Source organism: Schistocerca cancellata, chromosome 5 (genome assembly GCF_023864275.1).
Source record: "Schistocerca cancellata isolate TAMUIC-IGC-003103 chromosome 5, iqSchCanc2.1, whole genome shotgun sequence".
Classification (NCBI taxonomy): Eukaryota; Metazoa; Arthropoda; class Insecta; order Orthoptera; family Acrididae; genus Schistocerca; species Schistocerca cancellata.
In genome coordinates, this window is record NC_064630.1 from 830383753 (window position 1) to 830405332 (window position 21580).

The 21580-nt window shown below is 38.8% G+C and overlaps 1 long non-coding RNA gene across 4 annotated transcripts in view; it reads right to left on the bottom strand.

Moving 5' to 3' along the window:
- Positions 1–951: 951 nt before the first annotated feature.
- The window catches only part of LOC126187570 (uncharacterized), a 30595-nt gene continuing 9966 nt past the window's right edge, over positions 952–21580 (bottom strand). For 2 of the 4 annotated variants that reach the window (XR_007537761.1, XR_007537758.1), the window contains exons 3-5: positions 9915–12221; positions 8039–8222; positions 952–1665 (exon numbers count right to left, since the gene is read on the bottom strand). This is a non-coding gene — a long non-coding RNA (uncharacterized LOC126187570). The remainder of the gene's footprint in view (positions 1666–8038; positions 8223–9914; positions 12222–21580) is intronic. The other 2 variants (XR_007537759.1, XR_007537760.1) reach the window with 2 other exon arrangements.

Here is a 21580-nt window from a genome sequence, read left to right on the forward strand (position 1 = left end):
GGGAATACTTTCTGTACTCAGATTTTGGTAGTTCAGATGACGGATGACAACATAAAAAATTAGCAAACATAACTTACAACACTTTGGAAGCTTTTAAACCGACAACCAGTTGGTATTTTTAGTTCCAAGGAGAATAGCACCAAACATTGCAATACTGGTTCTTCTGAGATTTTATTACAAATGGGTGTGGGTGCACTTGCTACTAGTAAATAACAATAACATGGTCTGGCTTCCTTTTTGCTGATACTACACTGAAAAATGACAGTGCAGAATGTGAATTTATTACCTGAATATCAAACTCTTTCCTAATGCGCAGGAGGACAATGGTTTCCCCTGTTCATCACTGAATATTCCATATTGCTCACCAGCAAAACCGAATGAGATTTCCCATTGTTCCACTAGCCCTAAGCTTAAGCATTCAAATGAAACAGAAATTCTCAACTGTGTTGTAACATCATGTTTGCTAATTGGATAAAGTACATAAAAAACAATTTTTTAAATGTAATATAAAGGTACCTGGATTCCAATATATACTGCACTTATTCGTATCTCTGTATTGCTTGGAGATATCCCTGAACACAGGACAGGACACGAAAACAAAACTTGCGAGGGCAGGCTCACAGTTGTTATCATCATTAGTCATTTAAAACTAATATTTATTTTTAATAAACATAACACTTTAGCCGGCTGCGGTGGCCGTGCGGTTCTAGGCGCTTCAGTCCGGAACCGCAGGACTGCTACGGTCGCAGGTTCGAATCTTGCCTTGGGAATGGATGTATGTGATGTCCTTAGGTTAGTTAAGTTTAAGTAGTTCTAAGTTCTAGGGGACTGATGACCTCAGATGTTAAGTCCCATAGTGCTCAGAGCCATTTGAACCATAACACTTTAACAAAGCGGATGAACAATATGTGCCAGTTTAAAATTAACCAATAATTAAAATCAGTAGCACAATAATTGAATCTTTTTTTTTATTTAAAAAAGGGTGCAACTTTACAGTTGATATTTAATGACAGTTAAATAAAAGATTTCTGTAAAACATATTCCCCAAGCCATCAACAGAAAATGTTGGCATTAAGGTAGGCAGACACAAATAGCCTTAGCAAACAATCTAAATTGAAGAAGTGGAACAATACAAATTTTCTTCAAAAATCAAACAATATTTACATGACACAAGGTAGCATTATGTTAAAACATTAATTACTATAAATCAGGACTTTAAAAATAACCTTCAGATCAAGGGAAAATTCTTCATGCAAGACGTTGCCATAGGAAACTTGTACAATAAGGTTCACTAGTAGTCAGAAATGAAATAAGTATAGCTGATCTAATTTAAAGCTCACATCAACCCGAAAACATGAAGTCTACATATACAGGCAGGCATTAAAACAATAGTCTCAGTGGGAAAGAGAAAGCCTGATAAAACTCAACTTGATCTTTAGACACTCAGTATAAACACACAAAGCACACAAAACATTGTGAACAAATCAAAGTCCAGAAAACATACTTTAAATGTAAGGCCTTACCAATACAGATCCAGCAAATAGCTGTTAATACAATCAGTGTCTTAAAGGGTGCATAAGCCTTACCTCTATAGCTGATGGTGTTTAGCATAATCTTTTAGCCATCAAGAAATACATCAAAGTCTTCACCTTTGCACAATAGCACCTAAAACAATTCAAACACATACTAAAAATGGGCTCTAAAATCACAAATTTTCATTTTAAGAAAAACATGTGTCTCTATAAAATAATAAATAAGATGCAACTAATTTTAAAACTAACCCTAATTACTAATTAATCTTCCAGTTCCATGCCACAACTTGGCCCATAAAACCTCATAATTGCCAAAATCATATAAGGTAAACTAAATGAAATTAAACTGCAACAAATCTCAGAGAGTGATGCAAGGTATCGAGTTGGTGAGCAGACTGGTAAATAATATTGATCATTGCACAAGAAATGCTGTCCACTCCAGACTCTTAAGATTTCGATCAATGAATGGGAGGCCAAATCTGCATTTACAGTAATCCAATACAATCGGAGATGACTCCTAACACCAATAACAGTGATGACTCCTCCAAGTCACAAACACTGGCTCTCTCAACATGCAAGACTTGTTTTTCAAAAAGATGGCTGACTTCAGACAGCATTGTACTCCAGGACTCCACTCTTACGAACTCTCGGTGGGTGCGCGGGTCTTGTTTTTCACATCACCACAGCAACGATAACTCCAGAGACAGTACACAACAGTCACACCACCTACCAAGAGTCCAGTAAATCAGACAAATGAGCCAAAGATTTGACTCAAGCCAGCACGGTTCAACGTCCTCCGATCAAGCAGAAAACAAGCCCACACTTACTCCCCATCCTCCTTATAGGAACACAGAGAGAGGGAAGCTAACTATCCTGTTTCAAGTGCTTAACAGCAACTTTAAAGGTTTTGCCTGTAGACAGATCATGCATCAATAAGTTGACTGGTCCCATCACCCGGACAATGGAACAAGGCCCTATAAATTGAGGTGCAAGTTTTTTAGTGATTCCACATGACTGCCCCTCACCAACATTAAAATTGTGTACAAACACTTTATCCTCCACACTGCCCTGAAATGTTTGCCTTCCTCAGTTATAACACCTCTCCTGATGATGATGATGATGTAACTGGATGTTCCTCCTAGGTCTACTCCAATTTTGTGTAATGACTTCCAGAATAATATGCTCAGGCAATGGATCATTAATATTCCATAAGCTGAAAAGAGGGGAATTAAGTGGACAAGCAAGCATCAGAATGACCAGAATGGCCTTGGAGGCCTCATGCTGAGTGGGATTAAATGACAGGTTAATCCAGGGGAGGGAGGCATCCCAATTACTCTGTGCTTTATCATGACAGAAAATCAGAGCAGTATTTAAATTCCTACTCACTCTTTCCACAAAGGAAGGCTGGGGGCAGTATGGGGTGGTGGTAATGTGCTTAATAGACTGGCTAAAGCAAAAACATTTAAATTCTCTGGAGATAAATGTAGGAGTACTGTCACTAACCAGAGTCTTAGAGACTAGCCCAAAGAGAGAAAATATATTAGTTAAATGATGAATCGTGAGACAGGCGGTAACTCCCCTACTAGGAATCAACCAAACAAACCAGGAGGAGATATCAACAACCAGCACATAGCAATTCCCCACTTTAGTACAGGGAAGTCGACCCACATAATCACTAAATGATGTATCCATTGGATATTCCCCATGTTCAGTATGCAGAAGACCCTTGCGTGAACTGTTATATCGTTTAAGTGATTTTACATAAGTCACATTCCCCAACTAAACGGTAGATATCTTTATACAACGAAGACCACATAAGGTGTTACTGCACCTTACCCAAGGTCTTATGCAGGCCTAAATGCCCTCCCAACAAAAGAATCATGTAAATACTGAAACACCGAGGGGACAAACTCCCTATGCAAACAAATTCTAAGTTGACCTGATTTATCAATCTCATGACAAAGGATGTCCATCTTCAAGAAATAAACAAGAATCTCTTCCTTGTCCATTTCCTAATTGGGTCCAAATCAGTGTCCTGATCTTGTTTGACCTTACAGTCACCAAAGAGCCGAGTCATCTCAGCGAGAATGCTACAGATGAGGGCATCAGATGATAACAAGCGGCATTCACCTTCGTGAGTACCCTCGCAAAACATTTGACCCAGGGCATCAGCCACCTGGTTGTCAAAGCCTTTAATATTACGTACTCGGAAACAAAAGGCGGGTACATGGACTGATTAATCAGCCAATTTTCCTCTGGCACACCAAACCCCAACTCAGGGCTCGGTTGTCAGTCTGCGGGTCAAATTATCTATGCTAAAGATAATGTTTAAACTTTTATATAGCAAATACGACTGTGTAATGCTTTTCATTCATAAACCGAATACCTCGCCTCTACACCTGTTCATCTTCTGGAGGCATATGCTAGATGACCCCTTTCCCCTAAATCCTCCTGCATAAGGACACATCCATCTGGACAATGAATCTTTTCAAAATGAGGAATGGCTAATACCAGAGGGTTACTGAGTATGGTTCTGATGGCTTCAAAGGCAGACTGCTGACTTTCACTCCAAATAAATTTCTCTCTCTTCTTTCAAAGATTATTAAAGGGAGCCAAAAGTTGAGTAAAATGAGGAACAAATTTCCTAAAATAAATGGCCACACCGATGAATCTGACCACTCCTTTCTTATCATTAAGGGAAGGAAACATTCTCAGATCAGAGGTATGTTCTTGATGAGTTCTGGTACCATTGCTGGAAACCAAATGCCACAAAAAGGAAATCTGCTGCCTAGTAAGACTTACCGTATTTACTCGAATCTAAACCGCACTCGAATCTAAGCCGCACCAGAAAAATGAGACTCGAAATAAAGGAAAAAAAAATTTCCCGGATATAAGCCGCAGCTGTAATTTGAGACTCGAAATTCAAGGGGAGAGAAAAGTTTTAGGCAGCACCTCCAAGTCGAAACAAAGTTGGTCCATTGTAATATGAGACACAATTTAGGTCGAATGAATGACGATACAGCTACAGTAGTTTGGTTCGAGTCGTAAGCTTAGCAGTTAAGCTTTACCAGGTAGCCATTGCTATGCGTCAGGCGCTCCGTCCTTATTTATATGGGTACCCTTCATTTTTCACGTGCTTCGTCTGGTTTGAATTGATTGCTTATTTTTCTTTGATCTGATAATTGTCGTTCTCTTTGTTATAGGTGTTTTCGTCACTCTAAGCTGAAAATGCATTACTGTACTGTGTCATGCATTGTTTGTCGCATTCCGATAATGAATGTTCACGACCTGTCGTCGCTCGCGGCATGGTTTGCTTTTGTGTGTGCTACCGTCGCTTACAATTAAAAAAAAAAGAGAGTAATTGTCTCAGTAGCGTAACAATGGCAAGAGACTGCTATTTGTTGTTATTTACACTGCTGCTTTCTTTGATAATGATCAACAAGAACCAAATAATAAACTGCGTATGATAGAAGATGTTCTGAACGAGAGTTTAGCGACAATTTTTCTCCGTTTGAAAATCTTTGCAGACGCCTCTTTAGTACATTATTTTCTGCACAGAAATTAGAGTCACCTTAGATTTAAAAATCTAGTCAATTGCCGCGCGCGCTTCATTTCTGACTGTATCACTATTAGGCATAAGAATAATGCGAATATGAACATGACATATGTGTATACTTCCGCGTTTGTGTTGTCTCACTCTAGTTTCGTAGTTTATTAGACAGACAGGAGTTAAATGAGATAGCAGCAAACACGAAAGAATACATGGCAAAATGTTTATATTCGTATTATTCTTATGGTGAAGATAATACTGCATGTGATTCAGAATTCACAAAAGTTCCCATTAGCAATCATCTCTTCTCACAGGTAGAAAAAAAATCAGAACGTAGAATTGGCCATACTGACAAACATCGCAAACGGTCTTGCCAGTCGGATTTTCGTAGTGCATTGAAAAGCTGCTACATTCGAAGATGAACAATACGGAATTTGTATTTACTTCGTTGGATAATGTATGAAAATGCAGTGGTCGAAATTCAGGTCGGAGAAAAAAGCTCGTCTTCCATCTTTTTTTTTAAATTTATTTACTGACGCAGAGGTTTTGGCGCCAGTATTTATCTTTGTGCCTGTAAAGCATGCCTGTGTAGCGCTACATATATTCGACGGCAGAAGTTAGTTGTGGCGGTACCTACCGACATATTTCAGAACTTCCGATTACTTTGCACTCGATTCTAAGCTGCAGGCGGTTTTTTGGATTACAAAAACCGGAAAAAAAGTGCGGCTTAGATTCGAGTAAATACGGTATCTTAGATGGATTAACAGTTAATCCAGCAGGACAAAACCTGAACAACACTTGTTTAAGGTGAACTACATGTTCCTCAAAGGAGCGACTACACCAGACCACATCGTTTAAGATAACTATACATGCAACCAAACTTGAGATCCTCCAAAACATAATCCAAAAGACATAAGAGAACAGCAGCCCCAGTGGCTAACCCAAATGGCACCCAATTAAATTCATATGAATTTCAAGCTCTGCAAAAAAACAGTGGTATGCTTCGACTTCTCAGAAAATGGCATCCAATAGTAAGCACTGTGAAATAACAAGCATCGACAAAACACATACATCAGGTGCGTAAACCAGGAAGGAAGGACTAATTCCAATACAACCTTTTTATTGAGCTCTTATAATCTACAACTGCTCTATAATCCTTACCCTACCTTTCAGGGATTAAAAATATCAGTGAAGTGTAAGGTGAAGTGGAAGGCCAGATAGCCCTATCTCAGGGCATATCATTGATTTTTTCTTTTAGAATTCTCATTGGCAGGGGAGAGATAAGGTGCACAATGTAGCGGAATATCCTCAAGCAAACAACTCTTATAGTGAATCCAACTGCCAACTGATTGCTCCCAATCAATCCATGAGAATTTCAATAAACTGCTCCAAAACACTCATTAACAGGTTATCTTCGCCATGAATAAGGTAATAAAACTCAAATTCAGACTGCCTGACCCTGTGTGAGTTGACATTATTTATAACATGACAAGAACAAAGGGCTAGTTTCTGAGGTGGACAAAATTTAGAATAAAAGGCATTACTAGCAAAATCAAGAAATAACCCACCCGCAGAATAAAATCACATCAAAACAAGAGTGTAACAGAAAGGTTCTTGACAAGAATCAGTTTAACAGGCCATAAAAATTGCAAATAGACAGACCCCCATGCACCTCCCTTACCAGAGTGGCAACACAATACCTCTCAGATGAAGGACATAAAGGAGAAAACTTACACAAATCACAGTACTCTAAATATCATTTATAATCCAGCAATCTAACTGAGCAATAAACCACACATATGACCCTGATTAAGCCAAGTACACACATGTGGAAGGCAAAGTTTATTAACAGCTGGAATACATGTGCAATGAGCTGGGGGCTTACCTTAAGTGTCTTAGTCCTCTCCTGAGGGCATCAGCTGTCAGGCCTAGGCCCATCCCTAACCGGACAGTTGCACACTAGGTTACGATGGGCGCCACATCGAAAACAACTCCTGGTAGTCACGGAATTAGTAGATGGCTGACACGGATTATTGGTTCGCACAGGAGGGATAGACTGAGACTCCCTACCCTGACTGTGTTTCTCATCAGCAAACCTAAGTGCCTCTACAGATGAGAACAATTTGCTACATCTGGAAAAGGTGGTAGATTTCCGAGCAAACATGAGAAGTGAACGATCTTCTGGCCACGTGCCCTCGAATATGTTCAAAACACTCTCTTGTTTGTTGACTTTCCTCTCAAAGGCAGAGACTACAATATGAACTTTCTCTATGCATTGAATCAAGGTCTCAATCTATGCTTAAACTTGCCAGTATTATGTACACTTGAGCTCATTCTGAATGTGCAGGAACAATTTGCTTTCCACTGTACAAGACCTCAGCTGCATCAGAATACCCTGTTCTTGAAGTGTTTCAGATACCAATGAACTCAGCAAGCCCTTAGACAAAGGATGAAGTAACCAAAGAATAACAGCACATGAAATCTGTAAGGCATCTGCATGGTGTTCAAAACTTACTATAAGACACACCACCTCCTGAACTTGATTTAATGATCAACAGACAACTCAACAATCCTCTTAAGCAAATGCATAATTGGGTTAGGCAATTTACTGAATGAACCTGAAACTGGGCTACTAACACCCTGAGTATCCTTATGCCCTAAATCTTGTAACTGATTAACAACTGGGTTTTCTCATTCCACACTACTTGCTTCACTGTCCAAATTCAATGTACTAGAGCTGACATGGAGATCTCTTACCCAACCAAGCCACTAACAGTTTCCTTTTGCTCTTTATTAAGCTAAAGATGGCCTAAATCACACAGATGATTATTCAAACAAAAAAGATGTGCTCATACCCTACATAACTGCCTACAGGTGGGCTGACTACCCTGTAAAAACTACACATTATCATTAACTTCACCAAGCCGACAGAACAAGTGGAAATAGCAGCACCTACCTCACCAATGGTGTACAACAAGATGTAAAGAGGCCTGTCCAACAAAGTGTGTAATTTGGCCAACAGGTCAGCAATGGCCCCTTCCACAGGAATATGCCGTATTCTCAACTCTCACTTGAGATGTTCCCTCCTTAAATACGACAGTCCCAAATGACCTCAAGATTCCATGTCTATGTATGGCTCTCTGAAACAATTTCAAACGTCTTCAGAGCAAATCATAGATGACAGATGATAACAAAGAGGCCAGGCACTTCTTCCCTCCCCTTAACCCTTGAATATGTAGCCTCAGCTACCAACAATATCTGTGAACACAGGACAGGATAGGAAAAAAGACTTGGAAGGACAGGCCCACAGTTGTCATCATTTTTCATTTACAAATTCATATTTATTTTTAATAAGCATAGTTCTTTAACAAAGTGCATGAGCATTGTGTGGCAATTTAAATGTGCTCTGGAATTCACCACTTAAAATTAACCAATAATTAAAGTCAATAGCACCATAATGGAATCTTTTTTTTTTTTTTTTTTTTTTTTAATTTAAAAAAATATATCAGACAATCTAAGCCCTTAAGGCTGCAACTTCACAACTGATATTTAATGACAGATTTCTGTAAAACATATTCCCCAAGCTATCAACAGACAATCTTGGCACTAATGTAAGCAAACACAATGGAAAATATTTATATGCCACAAGGTGACATTATGTTAAATCATTAATTACTATAAATCAGGACTTCAAAAATAATCTTCAGATTAAGAAAAAAATTTTTATGCAAGGTACTGCCTTAGGAATCTCATACAGTAGGGCTCACTAGCAATCAGAGTGAAATAAGTATAACTGATTGAATTTAAGATCACGACAACCTGAAAACATGATGTCTACATATACAGGCAGGCATTAAAACAATAACCTTTCAGTGGGAAATAGAAAGCCTGGTAAAAATCAACTTAATCTTTAGACACCCAACATAAACTAGTGCACCACAGTGTGGCACTGCCCAAATATCAGCTGACAGCACAAACACCATGATGTCACACAAACAGGTCTCATGCTTGTCGCAACAAGACTCCTGCTTGTGGCAAGCACGCTACAATCACACGAGGTCTCAAACTTCAGGAACACAATTAACAAAAGCTGTCAACAAGAATACCATAGCATATACACAAATAAATTAAGCCAAGATAACTCTCAGCTCTTCTAAGGGTACTCGCCAAAAGGAGTCTTTAGAAGCTAATGCTAAGTAGCCAGAAAATTATTCAGTCAGCTATGCATCTAGAAATTCCTTTACATATTTTAACACAGCAAGGAACTTAAAGCAAAAAAAAAAATTACATCACTCACTAATGTATCTCAGAGACTAAAGCTACTTCAAAGCAGACAAAACAAAGAGAATAAATTAAAGTCCAGAAAACATACCTTAAATGAAAGGCCTTACCAATACAGATCGAGCAAAGGACCGTTAATGCAAACAGTGTCTTAAAGGATGCATAAGCCCTATCTCTATAACTGATGGTGTTTAACATAATTTTTTAGCCACCAAGAAATACATTAAAGTCTCAAGCTTCCACAACAGAATCTAAAACAATTCAAATACATTTTCACAATGGTCTCTGCTATCACATTTATCTGTAAAGTAACTAATGAGATACAACAAATTTTAAAACTATCCCCTAAGTACTAATTAATCTTCCAGTTTTTCACCACAATTGGCCCGTAAAACCTCATTATTCCCAAAATCGCATAAGGTAAACTAAACATATGCTAATGCACTCTGAATAAACCATATGGTAACTATTCCACGAAGTTAAACTGCAACAAATCCCAGAAAGCCATGCAAGGTACGGACTTAGTGAGCAGACAGGTGAATAATACTGACCATTGCACAGGAAATGCTGTCCAGTCCAAACACTAAAAATTTCAGCCAATGAAATGAGGGCCAAATCCGCAACTACATCAATCTGATACAATCACAGAAGACTCCCGACACCTGTAAAAGCAATGATTCATCCAAGTCACAAATTGTCTCTATCAGCATGCATGTCTTGTTTTTCAAAGCACTCACCACCAACGGGCAGTGTTGTACTCCAGGACTCAGCTCTCTTTAACTCTCAGCGAGCACACAGGGCTTGTTTTTCACATCAGCACAGCAGAGGTATATCCAGAGATACTACGCTACATTCACACCAACTATTGAGATGCCAGTAAACCAGACTAATAAAAGAGCCAAACATTCGACTGAGCCGGCATGGTCCACTTGCTTCTCAAATATCAACATCAAGTGATGTTGGAATAAAACTGCTATTTACAGTGACAGCTGCATCTCCAAGCCAGCAGCGCATGATGAGAGTACTTCCTATTGTACCAGAAATTAGGGCTTCTTCCTTTTACATGGAATGCATGTGCTCCGTATCTAGTATTACCTTGCTTTTGTGGACCTTATTGGAGCAATACATTACAGGTTTTAGTATATTCCTAGATTCCGCAATTACAGTTGTTTCTTGAAACTTTATAACTATACTTTGACAGGACAGTTTGCATCTATCTGTAACTGTTAGGCAGGTTAGGTTTTCTGTAGCCTTGTCATGCTCTCCCATGGGTTGCACAAACCTGTGAACATTTCTTCTACCCTTTTTAGTTTGAGGAAAGTTGTGACACAAGGCAACAAAATATCTAACTGGCACTGATTGCTCCAAATTGTAATAAATCAAGACCTGATGGAATTTCTTTCAACTAAAGAAACCTGTGATACCAGCTGGTTGTCAGTGTCTGAACTTACTTTCATTTGTAAAGTGTTTAATTCATAGAATGAGATTTTCACTCTGCCGCCGAGTGTGCGCTGATATGAACCTTCCTGGCAGATTAAAACTGTGTGCTGGTCCGAGACTCGAATTCAGGACCTTTGCCTTTCGTGGGCAAGTGCTCTACCATCTGAGCTACCCAAGTACAACTCACGCCCCGCAAATTCATGATTACAAACATTTATTAAGTTTTCTAGAACCTGTGTGGAACTTTGCCAAATACATTTTTTCCATTTATATAATAATTGTTATACAGGGTGTTCATAAAGTCCCTCTACAACTTCAAAATTTTATTACAATGGCAGTTGTTGAAATATTTTAACAACATTTCTTTTCTTGTAATCAGTGTTTGCAAAAGTTGTTTTTTTTTAGTGTTTAATAGATTTCTATATGGGCACCTTTAGTTGCATGAAGCACATCAAGACAGTACTCTATTTCTTGCCATGTTCGTTGTAGCATAGCATCATCAATGGTGGCAATGGCATTACGAATCCTTTGCTTCAAGTCAGCAATGTCCTGTATCTGTGTTTGATACATGATATCTTTTACATTCTCCCATAAAAACAAGTCCAAGGGAGTGATATGTGGTGAATGTGGTGGCCAAGGAAATGGCCCATCCCTCCCAATCCATCTGCCTAGAAATGTTTCATTGAGGAACCGACAAACATGCAGTCCCCAATGTGGTGGTGCACCATCTTGTTGGAAAATGATAGTTGGTTGTAAGTCAATCAATTGTGGTGCCACATATTCAGTCAGAAGGTCGAGGTAAACATCTGCAGTAATTGTTGACTCGTTGAAGAAAAATGGACTATCCCGGTGAAGCTCTCTAGTCATATGGGGGTTTTCAGATCCCCAGGTTCACACATTGTGTCTGTTTAATGTCCCAGAAATATGAAAAGTTGCCTCATCACTGAAACAAACTTGCTTGAGGAATGCTTCATCCTCCGAAAGGCATTCCAGCATGTTGAGCACAAACTCTGTCCGTTTTGGCTTGTCTTTTGGCTCAAGTGGCTGTAAGTGTACAACTGTAAGTTCTTGTGAAGGACCTTATGCACAGCTGAACATGGTAGTTGCAACTGTCTGGCAGCAGTGCAGATGAACTTTGTAGGTGAATGAGTGAAGATGTTTGAAATGCAATAGATGTTTTCCTCAAATCTTCTTGGTTGCCCGCTCCTCCCTTTATCCAACACTGTCTCTGTCTCCATAATTTTTTTGTGCCATGCACAGACTGAAGGTCACAATGGTGGATCTCTTCCATACTTTGTCCTGAAGTTCCGTTGAGTCTGTACATCTGATTCTGTCTCAATAAACCAGGACATACATTGTGCCCCCTCTTGAGGAGTTGCCATTTTATAGAGGTTCAGTTCCTTCCATCAACAGAGTATCTGAAACACAAAATTTTAGTATATATAAAAACTTTAGTAAACAGTGATTACAATAAAAGAAATTATGTTACAATAATTCAACAACTGCCATTGTAATAAAATTTTGAAGTTTTATACCCTACAATATAATACCATGAAAATTAATTTTGAAATAAATGACAGTAAATAGGTATAAAACAGAATAGTTCGCAATGTCATTTGAAATTTATTTAAGACAAATGTTACTGTTTACATTTTAATTGATATCCAATTGATACCTGATTAAGGTATCAACATAAAATAAGGTCAATAACTTTAGAAATATTTATGCTGTTTTTACAATACTGTCATTACCTGTCATTTTCATAAATCTCCGTTTACATATGAAAAGTATATCCATTAAATTTAAATGTTCATAAAACTTAAAAACAGAAGTCACCTAGACAGTAACTTTATCTACAGAACTTTCTGAGTGCTGCCGAAACAACATACACAGTAATAACTTTTTTGGTGTCAAATGCATCACTCATATTGCAAGTGTGTTAGTGACTCTTTGGTAGCTGATACTGATTGGAAAGAAAACATGAAAATCAAGACGCAAGTTATTACGCTTCAGCCATGTCATTTGCACAATGCAGGACTTAATGACTTGTATTAAGACTATACTGTTATCGCTGCCAAGGCACTGACACCATTTGCAAGTTAAATAAATAATTGATAATACGTGTGATGATTCCTTCTTTAACTTTGTTCACATATATTGCATATGAAGTGGTTTACACTTGGCAGCAATGTTATTTAAAATTAATATCTGCAACAAATATCTGCAAATTAAGAGAGGATCTTTACAAACTGAAAGAGGCGAAAGTTTAATTTTTAACAAACTACCATACCTAACTCCATTAACACTTTGACCACCACAAGGCCAGTGGAGGCCACAGCAGAGGTTCATGCCTGATAGCATGCGCTGGGCCATCTTTTGGCCACAAGCTCTAGTATGTTTAGAACAATACATTATGCAGTTTTGTGTATTAATTTGTATTTCTTGACTGAATTGACACTGGTGTACAAGAAGTCAAGTACAATATCCCATTCAAAATTTTCACTTTGTTTTTCACAACTTTATGCAGCACTGACAGATATACTGAACTGTGGAGCTTGTGGGCACCAGTGGATGCACGGCATCATATGGGAACCTCTGCTCTGACTGTCAGCTGCCTCACGGCAGTCGACATGTTGTGGGAAAAAAAAAAAAAGAGTCAAAAATTTTAAAAATTGTTTAAAACTCTATATCACACAGAAATGTTTGAGCTGTGTGACTGAGTATCTGAAATGAACCTAAATATTACATTGTAACAGAAAATATGTAGCAACCTTCTAAATACCTGTAAAGTGCAAAGTTGTTTTGTTTTTAATAGCATATATATTTATCGCCCCCCCCCCCCCCCCACCACCCCCATGAACCATGGACCTTGCCGTTGGTGGGGAGGCTTGCGTGCCTCAACGATACAGATGGCCGTACCGTAGGTCCAACCACAACCGAGAGGTATCTGTTGAGAGGCCAGACAAACGTGTGGTTCCTCAAGAGGGGCAGCAGCCTTTTCAGTAGTTGCAGGGGCAACAGTCTGGATGATTGACTGATCTGGCCTTGTAACAATAACCAAAACGGCCTTGCTGTGCTGGTACTGTGAACGGCGAAAGCACGGGGAAACTACAGCCGTAACTTTTCCTGAGGACATGCAGCTTTACTGTATGGTTAAATGATGATGGCGTCCTCTTGATAAAATATTCCGGAGGTAAAATAGTCCCCCATTCAGATCTCCGGGCGGGGACTACTCAAGAGGACGTTGTTATCAGGAGAAAGAAAACTGGTGTTCTACGGATCAGAGCGTGGAATGTCAGATCCCTTAATCGAGCAGGTAGGTTAGAAAATTTAAAAAGGGAAATGGATAGGTTAAAGTTAGATATAGTGGGAATTAGTGTAGTTCGGTGGCAGGAGGAACAAGACTTTTGGTCAGGTGAATACAGGGCTATAAATACAAAATCAAATAGAGGTAATGCAGGAGTAGGTTTAATAATGAATAAAAAAATAGGCGTGTGGGTAAGCTACTACAAACAGCATAGTGAACACATTATTGTGGCCAAGATAGATACGAAGCCCACACCTACTACTGTAGTACAAGTTTATATGCCAACTACCTCCACAGATGACGAAGAAATTGATGAAATGTATGATGAGATAAAAGAAATTATTCAGGTAGTGAAGGGAGACGAAAATTTAATAGTCATGGGTGACTGGAATTCGGGAGTTGGAAAACGGAGAGAAGGAAACATAGTAGTTGAATATGGATTTGGGCTAAGAAATGAAAGAGGAAGCCACCTGGTAGAATTTTGCGCAAAGCATAACTTAATAACAGCTAACACTTGGTTCAAGAATAATGAAAGAAGGTTGTATACATGGAAGAACCCTGGAGATACTAAAAGGTATCAGATAGATTATATAATGGTACGACTGAGATTTAGGAACCAGGTTTTAAATTGTAAGACATTTCCAGGGGCAGATGTGGACTCTGACCACAATCTATTGGTTATGAACTGTAGATTAAAACTGCAAAAAGGTGGGAATTTAAGGAGCTGGGACCTGGATAAACTGAAAGAACCACAGGTTGTACAAAGTTTTAGGGAGAGTATAAAGGAACAATTGACAGGAATGGGGGAAAGAAATACAGTAGAAGCAGAATGGGTAGCTTTGAGGGATGCAACAGTGAAGGCAGCAGAGGACCAAATAGGTAAAAAGACGAGGGCTAGTAGAAACCCTTGGGTAACAGAAGAAATATTGAATTTAATTGATGAAAGGAGAAAATATAAAAATGCAGTAAATGAAGCAGGCAAAAAGGAATACAAACGTCTCAAAAATGATATCGACAGGAAGTGCAAAATGGCTAAGCAGGGATGGCTAGAGGACAAATGTAAGGATGTAGAGGCTTATCTCATGAGGGGTAAAATAGATACTGCCTACAGGAAATTAAAAGAGACCTTTGGAGAAAAGAGAACCACTTTTGTGAATATCAAGAGCTTAGATGGAAACCCAGTTCTAAGCAAAGAAGGAATTTTGCTATTTGGGGAGCAAAATAACTTTTATTTATTTATTTATTTATTTATTATTTGTCCCGTGGATCAAATCAGTACAATGGCTTGTACAACTGATATGGGATAAGTCAATACAAATATACAGTTTACAGGAGTCTAAAATAGTAAACAAGAATACAGAGGAAAGATTATTTTACATTACCTACAAAATTATGTTCCTTAAAGTTACAGCTTTACAGAGAATTGTTACATGATGTGACAAAACTGACTTACCAACATTCAGCTTTGATACTTTATCTTGCACTAAGACAATTTTGATTCCAAATATTCCTGGATGGTATAAAAGCATTCTTTTAATAAAAGAGATTTCACTGTCTGTTTGAATTTATTTATTTCTTGGATTTCTTGTATAAAAGTTGGAAGATGATTATATATTTTTATTCTCATGCACTTGACACCATCACTGTACAGTTTTGTTGAGTGGGGAAGTATTCTTAGAGAGGTTTTTGATCTTGTGTCATAATCGTGGTAGTCCATATTTTTGCTAATTTTGTTGATACTTTTTTTGGTAAAGAATAATAATTCTAGTATGTATTGGCATGGGAGGGGCAAAATATTTAGTTTCTTAAATAATGGTTTACTAGTGTCTCTTTGTTTTTTGAACATAATTGTTCTGACTACCTTCTTTTGCAGTTTGAATATCTTAATTGATTCAGAATTTTGGCCCCAGAAGATGATTCCGTAGTTAAGTACGGAGTGAAAGAGTGCATGGTACATTGTGGTTAGGGTACTTGTGATAGTGACGTTCCTTATTGATCTAATCATGAAGCATACTTTACTAAGTTTTGTGCTGGTAACGTCAATGTGCCTTTTCCATGTGAGCGTATCAGTAATAGTGACCCCCAAAAATTTTATTTCATTTTCAAGTTTAACATTATTTTTTTCCAGTGATATAGTTGGTTGTAATGGATTTCTGTTTTGGGCAGTGTGAAAGGTTATTCCAATTGTCTTTTTTGCATTAATCAGCAGCCTATTACTTTGAAGCCATCGACTTATTTGATCTGTGGTTCTATCTATATTGGATTGGAGAATTTGTTCGGGCGCAGATATGAGTATAGAGGTGTCGTCAGCAAATAAAAGGGTTTTTGTGTTTGGTAGGCTGTGAGGAAGGTCATTTATGTAAAGTAAGAACAGCAAAGGGCCCAGGACAGAGCCTTGGGGAACGCCTTGCTTTATGGTATGTATGGAGGAATGTACTGTGCTAGCTGTACCTGAGAGCTTAGTTTCATTTAATTCGACATACTGCTGTCGATCTTCCAGATAGCTTTTAAACCAGTCATAGTCATTTCCTCTTATTCCATAGGAATGCATCTTTTGCAGAAGTATACTATGGACTATGGTTAACCATGTCGAATGCCTTTGTTAGATCTAGGAATATACCTATGGCTGGGAGTTTTTTGTCCACAAGCTCCAGTGCATGATCTAGAAATTCTTGTATTGCATCTGTTGTAGCTTTCTTACTTTGGAAGCTGAACTGAGCAGGTGACAGGATATTTTCTTTGTCTAGAAAGGACATGATTCTGGTGGCCGTTATATATTCAAATACTTTACTAAAAGTTGAAAGCAGTGCAATGGGTCGATAATTACTGGGATCCTCTTTGCTTCCTTTTTTGTGGACGGGTATAATTTTTGCAATTTTGAGCATGCCAGGAAATGTACCATTCAGGAATGAGAAGTTTATTATGTGAGCGAGGGGTTTACTGATAGAGTTACTGCAATTATGAAGGAGGAAGCATGGGATTTGATCTTGTCCAGCAGATGGTTTTTTTTTTTAATTTTGCTATGAAGTGTCTTTTCTATTTCAATTTCAGATGTAGGCCTTAGAAATAGAGTCTCAGAGCATAAGTATGGTTCTAGTTGTAAGGGACAGCTATTTTTAAGATGGTTAGCCAGGTTTTCTACTGTTTCTGTAAAGTAGTTATTGAATTCCTCTGCTGTTTCTTTCCCACAGGAGACTAATTTTCCATTTATTTTTAGGCTAATATCACTTTGTAGCTGTTTTCCTCTATTAGTATTCATATTAATAAGTTGCCACATGCTTTTGCTCTTATTTGATGACAATTTGAGGTAGTTATCATTCTGTAGCTTTTTGGCTGCATTTACTACGATCTTTTATATCTTTTTATATAGAGTAAAGTATGACTTAAATGCTTCACTACTGCCTAGTGTGGATTTGCTCATGTAAAAAAGTTCTCTTTTTCTTTGTGATGATCTAATGATTCCTGGGGTGATCCAGCTGGAGAGTTTTCTATCTTTGGTGATACATTTTGTTTGTAAGGGAAAGTGGCAATCAAAATAATAACAGAAAATATCCAAGAATGCTTCATATTTGGTGTCTACTGTTTGAGCCTCGTATACATTTTGCCAGTTTTCATTTTGTATATCAAAGAGGAAAGTATGCATGTGGGTTTTATTGAAGTTTCTCCTCTGTACAGTGATTTTATTGTGTTCGTGACTGTTATTTTGCAACCAGACCTGCATAATTAATGCATTGTGGTCTGAAAATCCTAGTTTGACGGAGGATACAGTACAATTTATATTGCTTGCTACTTGATCCAGACAAGTGGTACTGTGATTTGTTATCCTGGTTGGAGTGTTAACCATTAGGTCTAGGTTGTAGCTGTTCATAAAATTTTTAATGCTGATGATGGTTGAAGTAGAAAAGATATAAAATGTATACTGGCAATGGCAAGGAAAGCGTTTCTGAAGAAGAGAAATTTGTTAACATCGAGTATAGATTTAAGTGTCAGGAAGGAAGTGAAACATGGACAATAAATAGTTTGGACAGGAAGAGAACAGAATCTTTCGAAATGTGGTGCTACAGAAGAATGCTGACGATTAGATGGGTAGATCACATAATTAATGAGGAGGTATTGAATAGAATTGGGGAGAAGAGGAGTTTGTGGCACAACTTGACGAGAAGAAGGGACCGGTTGGTAGGACATGTTCTGAGGCATCAAGGGATCACAAATTTAGCATTGGAGGGCAGTGTGGAGGGTAAAAATCGTAGAGGGAGACCAAGAGATGAATACACTAAGCAGATTCAGGAGGATGTAGGTTGCAGTAGGTACTGGGAGATGAAGAAACTTGCACAGGATAGGGTAGCATGGAGAGCTGCATCAAACCAGTCTCAGGACTGAAGACCACAACAACAACAAATATTTATCACATATAATTTGTAACTAAAGCTTGATTTAATTTAACAAGGTAAATGCGGAAAGATCAAAGATCTTAAATCTGTCCTAATCTACATCTAAATCTACATAGATTCTCCGCAAGCCACTGTTCGGAGCATAGCGGAGAGCACATGGTACTGCTACTAGTCACTTCCTTTCCTCTTCTACTCGCAAATGGAGTGAGGGAAAAACAATTATCTCCCTATGAGCCCTAATTTCTTACATCGTATCTTCATGGTCCTTACAAGCAGCATATGGTGGCGGCAATATAACTGTTTGGCAATCAGCTTCAAATGTCAGTTCTCTAAATTTTCTCGACAGTGTTTCTCGAAAAGAACATTGCCTTCCCTCCAGAGAATTCCATTTGAGTTCTTGAAGCATATCCATAACACTTACATGTTCTTCGAACCTACTGGTATCAAATCTAGTAACCCACCTTTGAATTGTTTTGATGTATTCCTTCAATAAAACCTGGTACGGATCCCAAACACTCAAGCAATACTCAAGAATAGGTCACACCAGTGTTCTATAGGCAGTCTCCTTTACAAGTAAACCACTCTTTCCTAAAATTCTCCCAATAAAGCAAAGTCGACCATGGGCTTACCCTACTATAGTTCTCACATGCCTGTTCCACCTCATATCACTTTGCAAAATTACACCCAGATACTTAAATGGCGTGACTGTGTCAAGCAGGACACTTTTAATACTGTAACCGAACATTGTAGAGGGAGACCAAGAGATGAATACACTAAGCAGATTCAGAAGGATGTAGGTTGCAGTAAGTACTGGGAGATGAAGAAGCTTGCACAGGATAGAGTAGCATGGAGAGCTGCATCAAACCAGTCTCAGGACTGAAGACCACAACAACAACTGAACATTACAGGTTTGACCTTCCTACTCACCCACATTAACTTACAATTTTCCACATTTAGCGGTAGCTGTCATTCATCACACCAACTGGAAATTTTTCTAAGTCATTCGGTATCTTACGACAGTCATGCTACTTCGACACCTTACCGTACACCACGGCATCATCAGCAAACAATTGCAGATTGCTGCCCACCCCATCTGCCAAATCATTTATGTACATAGAGAACAGCGGTCCTATTACACTTCCCTGGGGCACTCCTTACAATATCCTTCTCTCTGATGAACACTCACCATCGAGGACAACATACTGGGTTCCATTATTTAAGAAGTCTTCGAGCCAACCACATATCTGTGAACTTATTCCATATGCTTGTACCTTCATTAACACTCAGCAAAGGGGCACCATGTCAAGTGTCTTCCAGAAATCTAGAAATATAGAATCTACCTGTTGCCCTCCATCCATAGTTTGCAGTACATCATATGAGAAAAGGGCAAGCTGAGTCTGGACATAAAATTGAATGACATGTCCACTGTTCTCAGCTGAAAATTATCAACTACATTCCATGGACAAAGAATAAATAAATAAACATTCAACATCTCTTGTTAGTACTATTTGTTACACGTCCCAATAATGTTTTTGTCAGGATTTGTCAGGGTTCTCCTTTGTACAGCTGACATTGATATTTTATCCTGCTTATGAGTGAAATCTTGCATTTATTTTTGCAACTGAATGACCTCCATTATTGGTGTTGCATATTTATTACTAGAGGTTAAGCAATCTTTTAGAATTTATCTGTTAATTCAACAGTCATCCAAAGGTCAAAATCACCTTTTATTTGGTGAATTTCTCTTTTTTCGACACTGCATTAGTTGGTTCACCATTCACATATGACCAGGAGGTGTGTTAGTTTGATGGGGAATGTTTAGTATCCAGATTACTCCTCAAGGACACTCTGCTGGCCCAAAAATTGATTATTTCTAGCGTTCTTTTACGCTGTGCCTTCTGTGACTCAATGCCTCCTTGTTCCACAATATCGTTGGTCACATCAGTTGAGATCCCACAGTTGTTATGCAAATAAGGAATTAATGGATTCGGTAGGTCTGTACTCAATAGCATGTCAACCATCACACACTACAAATTCCCAGGAGCTCACCTGTATTGTTTGCTCAGCCACTTAGAATCACAGAGGCACACCACTGACTTCATCAAGAAATGTGTTTTTCAGTGAGACAAGTATCGACACTGTCAGTCCACGACACCTGGAGTGCAACAAACTATCGGCACAGTGACCTCTGTCGTCGCTTCCCGTGACTTGACAGCAGAGAGACAAGTATCGACACTGTCAGTCCACGACACCTGGAGTGCAACAAACTATCGGCACAGTGAACTCTGTCGTCGCTTCCCGTGACTTGACAGCAGAGAGACAAGTATCGACACTGTCAGTCCACGACACCTGGAGTGCAACAAACTATCGGCACAGTGACCTCTGTCGTCGCTTCCCGTGACTTGACAGCAGAGAGAGAGGCATGCTGGCAGTGGTGTCTCCGAGGATCGGACAGCATTGTTCACAGGAGCTGCACCCCAGCATCTTTTCAGATTATCTGTGTGCAGCATAATATGGTCATATGGAGGCTCTTAGGGAGAATGAACACTGCCAGATTACATTTGTCATCATTGTGGAGGTTCAGCACCTGTCGTGGTGGTATGGGGAGCTATTGGACACACAACCTGATCATCTCTTGTTCATATAGCAGTAATATGGAAAGCATATGCTACATTTCTGATGTGACAAGGCCAGTGGCTGTTCCCTGTCTTTAAGGTACACATGACACTATCATTCTACACAATAATTAATGAGTGCATGTTGCCCTAACTGTTCTGACCTACCTTGTTACACAGGTTGATTAGCTGTTGCCCATGCCAGCACATTCTTCAGAACTCTAGCATATTGAAAATGTCTAGTCGTGGGTCATGACAGCCTTCCATGCCACCACGTGCTTGCATCTATGACTGACAAACTCTGGAACAGAGCTGAAGCAGCACGGAATGACCTACTCATATAATTAAGTCATTGAAGTTCAGATCCACCTGAGGCCTGCCTGAGTTAGTGCTGTTACTATCTCCAGTATTGGCAGCTATGTGCTCTACACTCCGCTTCCTGTATATGATTAAACTATCTACAA